The sequence below is a fragment of the Octodon degus genome, unplaced genomic scaffold (assembly GCF_000260255.1).
Source record: "Octodon degus isolate 3935 unplaced genomic scaffold, OctDeg1.0 scaffold00016, whole genome shotgun sequence".
Classification (NCBI taxonomy): domain Eukaryota; kingdom Metazoa; phylum Chordata; class Mammalia; order Rodentia; family Octodontidae; genus Octodon; species Octodon degus.
This window is the reverse complement of record NW_004524592.1, coordinates 288,466-302,497: the sequence shown is the minus strand read 5'-3', so window position 1 is coordinate 302,497 and position 14,032 is coordinate 288,466. Positions and strand designations below refer to the sequence as shown.

The 14,032-nt window shown below is 40.6% G+C and overlaps 1 pseudogene; it reads right to left on the bottom strand.

Moving 5' to 3' along the window:
• Positions 1-5,041: 5,041 nt before the first annotated feature.
• LOC101571537 lies at positions 5,042-9,630 on the bottom strand (annotated as a pseudogene).
• Between the last annotated feature and the right edge of the window lie 4,402 nt (positions 9,631-14,032).

Here is a 14,032-nt window from a genome sequence, read left to right as displayed (position 1 = left end):
GATTCATTGCTTTCAGCTGTGTGATTCCCAATTTGTTCTGTGTTAGTGTCCTCTGCACTTGTTACAGGTGGGCTTTGGTTCTGAGGTTGCATTTTGTTCCTTCTCGTCATTTTGTGTAGCACTGTCTTCTGACCTTTGTTGTAGATCTTTGTTGTAGTTATAACCTTAGCATGTACTGAAGTTCAGGTGCAGATCTACAAAGTTTGCATTTATCCAGCTATGCCTGCCTTGGGTCTGGCTGCTGTGCTCAGCTCCTTCTTGCTGCTGCCCTTGGGGGTCAACTTGTTGTGCCCCTCTGGCAAGATTTTCTGCTCCTGGACTAGCTGGTTGGTTCTATCCTCTACACTCTCTGCAGGGATTGCAGCTGCAGGGTTACAGCCCAGGCCTGTATGCCAAGCCTGAGCTGAGCCTGGAGGGGACAAGGTAGAGTAGTGGGGAGAGGCAGCTCTCTCACACACTCACCGGGCCTGGGCTACGACTGGGTCTGGGGGTTTCCCGAACGTGGCAGAAATTCCTACTTGGCGGGGGGGGTGGAGGAGGTGTTGCGGAGTGGTGGGGGGCGTCCCAAGGGGGTGGAAGAGGGTCTCACCCACGCTGCACCTGGGCTGGGACCAGTAATAGGTCCTGCTGGCGCAGGGTAACAGGAAGCTGTCCCACACACTCACCGGGTCTGGGCTAGGACTCTGTTTGTTTTATTTTGAGACAGAGTCTTGCTATACACTTTAGGCTGTCCTTGAGTTTTCTTTGTAGCCCAGGCTGGTCTCTGGTCTCAAACTCACAGCAATCCTCCTGCCTCAGCCTTCAGAGTGCTGGGATTGCAGGTGTGCACCACCATGCCCAGCAATCTTATTTGTTGGTTATAGTTCCGTTCCACCTTGAACCTGCCTCATCTCATAGCTTTGCTCAAAAAATACCTTGGAGAAGCAGGGTGAGTGGGCAACCACAAGCATGCTTCTGTCTCTCTTAGTCTGAATTTTTTATCTTTCACTAAATTGTTCCTATTCTTATACATTTTTAAAACTTTAAAAATGATTTGGGCCAAGGTTATAGTTCAGTGTCACAGGACCTGCATGGAAATCATGAGGCCTTAAGTTCAATTCCCAGGAAATACCCCTCTGTGGAAAAAAAAGAAACTAAAAACGAATGAGGTGATAACCTAGGAAAGCATATTTAGAGAAGATTGCTTGCAAGGAAGCTTCAGAGAATATCTGATTCTTAACAATGTAGAAAGTATCTTTATGAGGAGACATAAACTCAGTACAAGCAGGATCTATAATGGACTTTGCGAGGAGGCTGCATAGGTCTGCCCTGTGCCCTCTTTGCCTAACCTGGAGCCAGGATTTGGGCCTGGCATCTGCAGCAAGGTGAGGCAGTGCACCTGGATTCTGAATCATGGAAGAAGCTCCAGGTAGGTGTCAGCCAGAGTCTTCAAGAAGATCCTACCAGGCCAGGAAAAGTACTTTTGGGCTTTTTGGTCCATGGGACAAAATCAGATTCAAAATGGAAGCCAAATACTAACAGATTTTTTCTGGTAAATCCCTCAAATGAAATTTCAATTTGGGCCCTCCTCTGTCCCTCTCAGAGAGAAGCTTTCTTTCCCCCAATAAATATTCTGCTCTTAACCTCCATTAAAAAAAAAAGAAGAAGAAGAAGAAAGAAATTTTAATTCTAATCTAACTTCATTGGCCACCAGTCACATGATGCAGGGAGGAAGGCTGGGCTGTGTGGACCAACCCAGTACCCTTAATGCACCTGCCTTTTTGTAAGTCATGGGGCTAGAGAGCTGAAGGAACACCACTTATAGCCAGGGTTGAAGGAAGCTCTCCTGCCGTACCTGGTGCTTCACATCTGTAACCCCAGCTACTTAGGAGGATAAAGAAGAGGACAGAAAAAAAGAGGTAGCTTGTAATAACTTAGTGAGATCTTGTCTCAAAATGAAATGAAAGGGGCCCGGGATTAGCACAATGGTAAAGCATGTATTTGGCACGTATGAGGCCCTAGGTTCAATCACCAGTATCATTCCCCCAAATCACACATTTTTTAAAATTCTGATGCTATGCTGACCCATTCATTACTGCAACAAGTACAGATTGTCACCTATTTATCATGGCTTGGCTTAAGATTGAGCAGCTTTACAACGCTATGAAAGCAATGATTCCCTGGAAATTATACTCAAAGAATCTATATTTCAAATTTTTCATTTTGATATTTTCCCAGAGTAGTTTAATTGCTATAGAACTAGGTAAAAGGCTCTACAATGTGATCTCATAATTCACTGTATGAAGCCCTCAAAGTGTTCTATAAAGTATAACAAATATAAACTTGTTATTCCAAATAAACCTGTACCCAGTCCCCTATCTTTTGCTTTCTTCTAATATAATGTTCATTGTGTTACATCATAATTATTTCTTTACCAGTTGGGCAGCTATAGGAAAGTAGAAGGCAGGAGTTACTCTTCTCTGTAATCCCCAATCCTGCATGTTTCTTGAAGCAGTATGTAATTTACTTATGAGAATTGGTGGTTTGGGTGGGAGAGACAAGGCAAGAGGAGGAAAGGACAGTGAGCAGTTAGGCTGGGTGGTTTGCTTTACAACTCTACTTTGACACAGGAAATCATTTTAACATATGTAAATTCAAAGCAGATATAACATTAATGCAGTTATACATTACAAAGTAAGTGGGGAGAAAGCTGGAGTGAAAGGAAGTGGAGAACAGGGTGATGGGAAACACTGGCGAGTAGTTGCGGTAGGACATTGGCAGGCTCCTGTGTGGCTTAGTCTTCTCCTTTTTTGCTCCCTCCTCCCACCATAACCTACTCCCCAGAAAGGTGTTGAGTCAACTGTATGATTCTACCACAATTAAAAATATATATAGACATAGACAGAGGCAGGAAGAAAAACACAAAGATGCATTTGTTGTTAGACTGATGCAATTATAAGCTTTTATTATTTTTCATTTCCTTTAATGTTTTAATAGCAATATTCTTTGACCTGACAACAGATGCTCTTACCAGCACTTAAACAGGAATGGTAAAGCTAATGATAGAGAAGCACTAAGGATTATATAATTGATAAATTATCTTAGGAATTATTCTTCCCAGAATCTCACTTAAATTGGAAATAATGAATCCCTCCTAGTAGATTTCTTGAAGCACCATGAATGTGAGCTACAGGGGTAAGCCTGTTTCCAAAAATCTTGCTATCTCTAGGGAAATGCTTACCTTCCAGTTTTGCACAGGGATAAAAATATATTTTTTCTCCCAACACGCTGGCAAGATTGTAACCATGTTTCAGTCAGTACTTAACATTAAGTTATTTGCTGAAAATAATAACAAAGTGAAAAGTTTTCTTCATAAAACATGATTTTGTAATGTTTTGACTTTACTATTAATTTGGTCCTTTTTGTCAAGGAAGCACATGCACTGTGAAGTCACAGCTGGACGCAATGGGCATTAAAGCAACAAAGTATGAATAATTTGCTCTATTGTGCAAATTCACAATAATTCCCCTCTAGAGAATCCGCAAAAAGAAAAAAAAACTCTCCATTTATTTTTCATTTCTTCACAGCAGTTCTTTTTTAAAGAATATAATTTATCATGCAACAAGGCAAATATACATATTTTTAAGTTTAAACCTATCCTCAAAGTTCCCTGAAGATTAGTTTTTTTAATTTGACATTGATTTTTATACTCTAAAATAAATATGCCAACAATTTACAAATAACTTTTATAAAGAAATACCTAAAGGGTTTCATCTTAACCCAAAATACAGGCTCAAAAGCACTTCTGCATCATTTTTTTCTATGTGTGTATACACATGCAGTTTTATTGTAACAAAGCAACTTGTATACTTTGAACTTTTAAAACTGCACATCACCTTTTCCTTTCCAGTGAAAACAAAAAAGAATTTAAAAATAAACCAACAAAATTACAATAGAGAATGTGAATTCCAAATAAGACCTTATGGGGCCAGGGAGATGGCTCAGTGGAATAAGCACTTCCCTGGCAAGCGCAGGGGCCTGAGTTCAATCCCTGGTTCCGGGGGGAAAAAAAAAGACTATGGGTTCTGCTGAGTTCCCATTGAGTGGCAAGGCTCAAGTCATCATTAGGAGAGAACAGGGATGTCTGTTAACATCACAATTAAACATGCCAAAGGAGAATCCCTGTTGTCAAATGCCCACTTAACCCACCCAAACATCTCAAACCCACCCTTTGCTGATCTTCTATACCCCATTTTTAAAAAAAATTTTAAACCTTTTTTTAAACAAGAGAAAATAGACAGGCACATGCTGGTAAATGCTAACTGTCCATATTCACACAGACGCAATGCAATCTCTGAGCCCAACATAGAGAGGAGGAAGAAAGCTAGGATTCTATGCACTGTGTTATGGTTTGTGTTTAGTTGTCCCCCCAAAGCCTCCTGTAAACTATGGGGCAGACGACGCTGGAGGAGCAACTAGTGGTTTGAGGGGTGGGGCCAAATGATGGGGCGGGGCCAGAGGGGCGGGGTCAAATGATGGGGCGGGGCCAGAGAGGAGAACCGTTAAACTGGCTAGCGGGTGGAGATGTGGAGAGGGTCATCCTGCACACAGCAGCGCCCCAGCCTCTCCTTCAGTGTCTTTATATCTCAGTAACTGTGTGCTAAATAAACCTTTCCTTCCCGTATTTTGAGTTTCGGGTATTTGTCCCAGCAATGGGAGAAGAATAACTAAGACACACTGCTAAGCAGGGGCCAAGAATCCTCCAGCTTTCAGCAGAGCAAAGAGTGAGGAGAGTTTTCTTTTTTCCCACACAGCACGGTGGTGTTGATTCCAGAAAGTTTGTGGAGACGAGAGGGGATCAAAATGAATTGAGAACAGAAGCTTGTGGAGATCCTTGTGCCACGGTGTTCTGCAGGGTTTCTCCCCACAAAGTAAGCCAAGAACCATGGTGTTTGAAAAGAGAGACCCCAAGAACAGGGCAACTGACCACACGGGGGAAAAAAGACTGCAATTTGCTCCCAGGAACTGGAGAAGATAAAAATAAAAATAAATGAAAAAAAAGAAGGTTGGAATCCGTCAGGATTCAGTTAGTCGTCTTCTCCTTCGTCTTCCTCGCCCTCATCCTCATCACCCTCCTCATCGATGTCCTCCATCCCCTCCTCCTCCTCCTCCTCGTCATCATTGTCGTCCTCTTTCCCCCTCGGCCTCCTCATCATGCATGTCGGGAACCAGACAGTACCGCAGCGTGTTGGGCCAAATGTCCTTAATGACCTCTCCTAGCTCATCTGCACCCGCGGCCAAGTGGTCAGTGAACCAAGTAAAGAAGCTCTGGAGCTCTTCGCGCTGCCTCTTCCTACTGGCTTTATTCTGCATTTGACTGGAATGTTTCAGCAAATCCTTTCCAGATTTCCATTGGATTTCAGTGGACTTTGAAGACGGATCACCACTCTCATTCAGATGAAATTCTTTGAAGAGAACTTTATTTTTGAAGTAAGGATTTTCATCAAAATAAAACTCTATTTTGATATCTTGAAATTCTGTCACTTTAACTCTGGTCAAATAATGCAAAGCTTCCTCGTCTTCCTCCCCAAGCAGCACAGACACTTGTAGGTGGTTAACCAATGTTGTTACCCAAAAATTTGGGAGTTGGCGATCAATTCTGACCTCTTCTGAAAAAAATGGTTGGTGGAGTTTCTTATATTTCTGTTCTACTTTCAATATTTCCCCACTGGCTTGTTCATTAAGTCTGTTTATTTCATTTTGTTCTTCATCGATGTGTTCAATTGCTTCTTGTTGCTGTTTTTCTCCCTTGCGCAGGCCCTGCGAGGGAGTCACGGCTTCAGGTTTGGGGCCCAGGGACAGTAGGGCCTACTTGGTCAGAGAGGTGAGTAAAGACTGGCGCCTGGGAGCCATGACACAGGGAAGGACCAGCTCCAGGACCGGGGTCAGGAGCCATGACACAGGGAAGGACCAGCTCCAGGACCGGGGTCGTCTCCTGCCGAAAGAAGCCATTCAGGAACCTGTGTCACCTTTTTGCCTAATGCTATTGCTCAGATCTTTAACTCACTATCCAAGACACTTGGGCTCAAGCACGAGCATGACTTTATAGATACAACTTTATAGATATTTTTTAAAATTCAGACCTAAAAACTGTTTCTGCCCACATGATTGGTGGGCAGAAATGCATCCCATACCTGGGCAAATGATCAGAGAATCACTGGGGGTGGGGGCGGGGAATCCCACTAACCTCCAAACAGCTTAGAATTCTGATCATAGAAAACTACTTTGGCTGAGACCATTGCATCTCAGAGTCTTTCACCTAAGAGTCCCACTTAATATCTAGAGTAGTTCAGCAAAAGTAAAAAAAATGAGGGAATTTTGATTTCTACTATAACATATCTACTTGTTTGAAGACTCAGTAAATGTGTAGTGCTCATCCTGTGAATTTTTTCCCAAACCACAGGCCAGGTAGAAAAACTAGAATTAAGATAGTAAGGCTCCAGACAAATTAACATGAAAATGGCTCTTTCTAGGAGGTACATATTTGGGATTGATGTTTAGCCTCTAATCTCTTCTTGACATGAGCTGATTGATCAGAGCTGTCCAGTCTTCTAAAGAAGCCAAGATGTAATCAAACTCAAATAGAGCAAGCTTGTGAAGCAGAGGTACAGGAAAGCCAGGTAGGGGGACTGGCTTGCTACCTGTGGAGTGGACTAGATGGAAAGGCAAGGAGAGAGGCTGTGGCACAAAGAGACCGCAAGCGCGGAATTCGATTATTAGGAAGAGAAAGATTTCTGCGAGAGGAATGGAAAGCCAGAGATAAACTTTTCCCACATCTTATGTTTATCAAGCCCACTCCCGCTCATATCACCAGGAATGAAAACATAAACATCTGCTACGAGCATAATCACTGCAGTAAATTTCACAGTGGCTGATAGAGGTCCCTTCAAATGTTTCTCATGAAGATTGGAGCAAGATATAAACAAACTCCCTCTTGGCCACCAAGACGTTTCCTCTTCATCATTCCCAGTGACTGATTTCCACCGGAGATCATTTCTGAGGCAGCAAATATGCCGTGTGTCAGGTGATAAAACTGAGAAGGAGGGGGAAAAAATAACACACACACACATACACACACACACACACACACACACACACAGAGGATAGCTTGGATAATTATACTGTTGATTTCTGCTGGTCTACTGAAAAAAAATTGTTTAATTTTTTCCTTTCCTTTTTAAGGTTTTATAATTTTCTGACCAATTTTGTGTGCTTATATCTGGTAATCTGAACAACTAATTCGAAGCCAACAATATGCAATATAACAATCATTTCTAATGGTTTTTGCTTTTTACTATTTTTTATTATTTTTAAAAAATAAAAAAGGAAGAAGAAAAACTAAGAAAAATTTAAAGAATATGAACTGCACAGATGAGTTTTTTTTTTCAAAATAAAATTAAAAAACACAGAATAAGGCCACTTACTTTGATCAATTAATTTCTTAATCACAGATAATCCTGGATTCTAGAAAGTATACCAAAGAATGACAGAATTATAGATCGCCTAGCCTAAAAAATGAGCAAGGGACAATTTCTGGAATCTACATTCCAGAATGTTCCTCAGATGCCTGAGTTATGCTCATACCAAAGGACTCCATGGATTAAATAAACAAAGAGGGCAATAGTCCACTTAAAAACCTGAAGCTTCTCAAGATTCATATCAAAAAGCATGTTAACTCACTCAGGAAGGCAAGGGCTGCTTATTCTCCTATGTAAGAAAGAACGATGAATCTCTTTACTCCCCTTTCCTTTTTATCTCCCCTCTGAGTGTTCTCCACCTTCAAGAGGTTTTTCTAGAAACAAAAAATACTATTTGATATTTGGAATAGCAGCATACTCTGCATTCTCTCTTTTCAAAATTGAATCATAATCTTGAAAGCAAGGACTATTTTATCAATTTCTTTTATGTTCCTAACAGTCCTTTGTAAAAGAAAAACCAAAAATAACTAATCCATTCTGCAACAATACTTAGGATGAGTCAGAAAATATCACAAAATCCTTAGAACACATAATTTAAAAAGTAATAAATATGATTTGCTCCATTTGGTATCAAAACAATTGCTTGCAATACTGAACTATTTTATAGAAAGGATACAGAGCATCTCAAAATTTTAAAAGACTGGTCTCTATTACTCTATCCTAAAATTAAAAATAAAAGTGCTAGACCCATCACAGTAGACTTTGTTTGCAATCTTCACAGGAGCCCTCAACAGGAACACATGGCCTCATCTGTAATTCCTACGCCCCTTAGCACAGGGCTCCGGTCCCTCCCCAAGTCCACGTAGCATGAAAGCCAGCAGCCTGGGCAGCACCTCCTTTCTTCCCCTCAGCATGATGCTGCGGATCACCCTTGACCAATTCCCCACAAGTCACCTCTTTTTCTCCTATGTATACAGTCCTACGTCAACACACTTTTCATCTTTGCTCTCATTCTTGCCCAGTTACTTGAGAGAAAAGAAATCAGGGATGATGATGGATTCTATGATTTCAGGCCTGAGGACCAATCCCTACTGGCTGGAAGGGCTGGCAGCCCGTGGTTGTCATGGGAGTGTTTCTCTAGAAGTGCTCTCAATAGAGGGACTGTTTGCTCTAGATCACACCCTGTCCTGGTGGTATCCCTTATCCAATCACTGATCAATGAGGAGACATGAACCTTGCCCTCCCCCCCACCCCCCATCACAAGATGGTACAACTCCAAAGGGCAATCCTGCTCCATAGCTCCAGTTAGCATCGCTGAAGCTTTTCTCGAGGCTGCATCTCTGCCTAACTTCTCCCTTTCCTCACTTCGGTTCCCTCACTCCCACAGGGGCACTGACCCAGAGTATGGCCCCAATAAACTACTCTATTTCAGAGTCTGAATTCCTGGAAATCTGGTCCATGCACCCTCCCTCTTTTCCTTTGCATTCCTTCTTTGTGACAAAAAATAAACCTTATGGTTGACTGTTAGTGCTAGTTAAGCCCTACAGTCAAAGCAGTTTTAAAGTGAATTTTTTCCTTAATTTCCAAGCCTCTAAATGTCCTGAAAATTTTCTCCTGAATAATCTGCACAGGTTTCTAACTCACATCTCATCTTTATCTAATTAAGAGTGCTATTCTCAAAGCCACATTGGACAAATAAGGAACTATACTTATTAATATGGTTATTTTCCATTATAATTAATAGATTTGTGAACACAACCTTCATTTTCAAATAAAGAACTCAATTTTTTTTCTGCTTTTCATTACAAATGTCCATCTTTTCATTACACAAGTCATCTTAGTTTTAATTTAAATAGATTTCTATGAAATAGCCTTTTATTTCTTTCCTTTTCTTATTTTTGGTAGAAAAAAGTTATTTTCAAGTTCAAAATAACTGACTTTGAAACAAACTGTAGGAATCTGAACTGTCTACAATGGCACTCCCAATCACTTCAAATAACTGGCTTTGGAAATACAGAGAAACCTCACACCACTTCAGGAGCTTGCAACAAGGCTTCAGGCTTCCCTGGAAATGCAGCCCGCCAGTAGCTTAATTGCATGATGGCAGAAGGGTCCCTGCTGGACCACAGCAGCCATTTCTCCAACTCTAGATCATTACTTGGACCACACCCATGCTGACCATCTGAACAGCCTGGCCACTCGCAAGCCAACAGGGACAGTGAGGCCACATTTCAGAGGGGCAGCTGGCAGATATTATTCTCTGTTTATCAGGGCATCTAAGGACACTGAATGCAACCATCCAAAAGCCTCTCCCCACCCCTTGTTTGGGAGGTGAAATAAGGCTGCACATTTTATTAGATCTTCACATGATTTCAAAATTATGGTTAGCAGTACTTTCTTAGAAGCCAAAGTTTTACATTAATAAGACCAGAGTTTACCATGTACATGCAAAAAAGAATATATATATATATATATATATATATATATGATAGGATAGATATACAGCTTTCTCTTAGTTCATTGAGAAGAAAGGTTTGTACTAGTATTGTTTAGACAAGATATCATGTCTGCATCTTTTCCTCTGAATAACTACTATGAAAACAACAATATTCAATATATTAATTATTGTAACTGTCCTACTAACCTGTTTTGAAACTGTTTCATTGCTATTTTATCTTTTTTGCATTAAAATGAATAAAAATAAAATAGTAACTGCAAACCCTAGACACTGCAGCAAATTGAACAGGAATGAAGAAACCTATATATACAAATACTAATGCAAAGGTGAATTTTCTGGGGGTTTTTTGGTGTTTGTTTGTTTGTTTGTTTGGTGGAACTGGGGATTGAACTCAGGCCCTTGGCTTGCCTGGCAAGCGCTTATTCTACGGAGCTATCTCCCCAGTCCCATAACTGATACAAAAGCTAAGTTATGGAGTTATCAAAGCCTTTTCTTCAAGTGTCAACTATAAAAGAAGTAAGAGCAGAACTAAAGTACCCAATAGAATCTGAAAATCATATGAAGGCCTAACGAGCTGCTAATGAAGCCTCAGGAGAGTTGCCCGGAAAGTGGAACATGTATCTCCCCTGCAGGCCACAGTCACAGCTTTCAGTCTCATGCCCACAGCTTGGGGCTAGGGCTGCTCATCCCATGTGAGGGACAAGGGACAAACTGCAAGAGTCTCATTTCTGGGCCTGCAGGGTAAAGCCATGTTTCAAACCATACTGCCAGGAAAGGTTAGGGTCTTAGTTACTTTTCTCTCATTGCAGAAAGGCAAAATACCCCACATTCAGAATTAAGGAAGAAAAGGTTTATTTGCTCTCAGCTTGTGGAGGCTTCAGTCTCTACTTGGCTGGCTCCAAGGCAGAGTGGTGCGTGGCGGAAGGCAGCCGTTCATGGTGGTGGAAAACAGCTAAGTAACAGGAGCAAGAAAGGGAGCAACAGAAAAAGCAAGCCTCTTTCCCTCCCTTCCATTGTCTGCAGCCTACCCACCCAGAGCAGGTATAGCAGCACTCACACCCATAATCCCTGCTTTGGACCGTGAATCAATCACAAATGCCAGAAGCCTGCCCCATGACTGCATGAGGCTTTGGGGTGAGGGACACCTAGACACCAACGAGAACAGCTGTGGAAGCAGTTCTGAGCAGAAAGACCACAGGAGTACAGAGATGTGGACAGCCCAAGTATCCATCCCAGGGCAGCAAAAGTAGCATTCCATTGCTTCTTAAGGTAATTCTCACTGTTGGTATTTATAGCTCCACTCGCAAATTCAAGTTTTTGCACTTTTACCTCCCTAAGTTAAGAAATTTAATTTAAATCCTCCCTAGGGGCTGGTAGGCTGGTAGTGTAGTTCAACAGCTGAGTGCATGATTAACCGTGGGTTCCCTCCCCACACCATAAAAAAGTAGATAAGTAAATGAATGAATTCTCAGGAATAAGAGACCTTGAATATTAAAGAGTAAGATTTTGTCGGTTGAGAGTTAAGATGTGATGGCAACACATTACTTTAGTATCTAAGACTTTTTAGGATAAATTGATTTTAGAGAATCAATTTCCATCTCTTTGAGGTATGTTAATAATGAATGTGCTAGGTTAATGCATCCTAGGACCACAGGTACTTGTAGACCTGCTAAAATATTTAATCATTTTAAGTTGATTTTAGTAAAATTAACTAACTTAATTGTTTTATCATACAGGATGAAGAAATTGTCAACAATCTCTGGAAATCTTCACAAAAATCATCTACTCTGTGTTATTTTAATTTGTTACCATAGTTTTAAAAAGAAAAAGATTCTTCTATACCTACAGAAGTATATGAATGTGCTACTATTTGTTAATATAATTTATTATTTCTACTGAGCATTCAGTCGTGTTTCTCTGTGTATAGCAAGAAATCTGTTTTTTTGAGAAACATGTATGCAATAAGGTTTCTAGATACAACCTCTAGTGTCCCAGCTTAAATATTTCATGATTTTCTGTCTTATAACACAATCACACGTTGCCATGGATACAAAACTTGCAAAAAAAAAAAGGGGGGGTTGCTATAGAAAGTTGCAGAAATATTTTCAAGTACACAAATAGACATGCATGATACTGCCTTTTTTCCAGACTTGGAAATAAAATGACAAGTGAAGAAGGAAGGATGAAAAAGTTTAGAACAGTATGATTCAAAGAGTGGTCTATAAACTGATTCAAATCCATAAACTATTGATTACCATCCAAAATGAGTTATGGAACTTGTGTCATGGCGTAAATCATCACATCAAAGAACATCATCTAGGTCAGAGCAGACTTTTTCAATGACAAGATTTCTTCAAGAAAGGAAGGGAGGAATAAAGGGAGGGAGGGAAAGGAGGGAACAGCAAAAAGCAGAGGGAGGGAGAGAAGGCGGGCAGGAGGAAGGGAGAGTGCCTTGGCCTGAATCCTAACGCGGCTCCCTATCTTATCATACACAAGCAACAAGCGGTTGAAATCCTGCCTGGGTGGGGGAGTTTGATTTAGAGAAGCAGAAGTCACATCACTGCCACAGCTTCTGGTCCTGAGATACCCACACAATGGTTTAATCTTCTCTTAACTAAGTTCATTGGTACATTTTAGTTATACACAGTGATCACATTGATCATAGGAAATTTGATATATCTTGATTCTTTTTCCCCATTCCCCTACCTTCTTTTCAATTTTTCTTACCCTCCTTATTTACAAAAAAGGAGTTTTTAATCCTTATTTTTTTAATTTTCTTTCTTTGCCCTTCCTTCCCTTCCCTCTCCTCCCTCCCTAGTTCTCCTTCCCATTTAAACATTTTATTCCAATGTCACAGCACCTACTACACATTTTGTTCCTTATTTACACTTTTATTTCATCACGCCAGAAAAACAATGCAGTATTTTATTTACACATGTGTGTCTGATTTATTTCACTGAAGAGTATGGCCTCAAGGTCCATCCATTTACCTAGGAATGTCTAAAGCTTATCCTTCTTTATGGCTGAGTAGAGCTCCATTGTATTAAAAAAAAAAAAAAAAAGCATATTGTTTTTGTCCATTCACCTTTGGGTTGTATCCCAGACATAGCTATTATAACACGGTGCTGCTATAAACATGGATGTGCATTTATCACTGTGGTATGATGCTTTTAATTATTTAAGGAAGATACTAAGAAGGCGAATAGCTGGGTTGAATGGAACCTTAGTTGCAGTGTTTTGAGGTATCTCCACACTGATTTCCACAGTGGTTGTACCAGTCTACACTCCCGCCAACAGTGGAGAAAGGATCCTTTTTTCACCACATCCCCACCAGCATTTATATTTGTTGATTCTTTCTGGAGTAAGATGGACTCTTAACATAGTTTTGATTTGCATCTCTTGAATGCTCAGTGATACTGAACATTTTTTCATATACTTATTTGCTGTTTTTACTTCTTCATCTGAGAAATGCCTCTTCACTTTAGATGCAAACATTTTCATTTTTTTATTTTTTAAGGGGTGTGTGTGTGTGTGTGTGTGTGTGTGTGTGCATGCATGCAGGGTCTCCCTACACAGCTTGGACTCATAGTGATCCTCCTGATGTGTGCCTGCTTAGTGCTGGTAATACAGGCATAAGCCACCACACCCAGACTCCGGGGGCATAGCCTGCGCAGCATGCAGTGTCAAGGATCGAACCCTGGCCCCTGCACTTACCTAAGCAAGTGCTTAGCCCGCTAAGCTATACCACCAACTCTTCGGGTTTTTTTAAGAAAGGAAAATTTTTCCCCTTTGGCATAGGTATCAAAGTAATACTTCATAACCCAAATGTCCATCAAATACAGAAAATGTATACACAAGGGCATACTACTCTGTCATAAAGAAGGATAAATTTGAATCATTTGTAGAAAAATAGATGCACTCTAAGACCACACTCTTTTTTTTTATTTTATTGAGAAACAAATAGCATGAGACAGTTTCAAAACAGGTTAGTAGGGCAGTTTCAACAATTAATACATTGCATATTGTTGTCTTTGTAGTAGTTATTCATAGTACAAAATGCAGACATGATATCCTGTCCAAACACTATTAGTAAAAATCTTTCTTCTCATTGAATTAA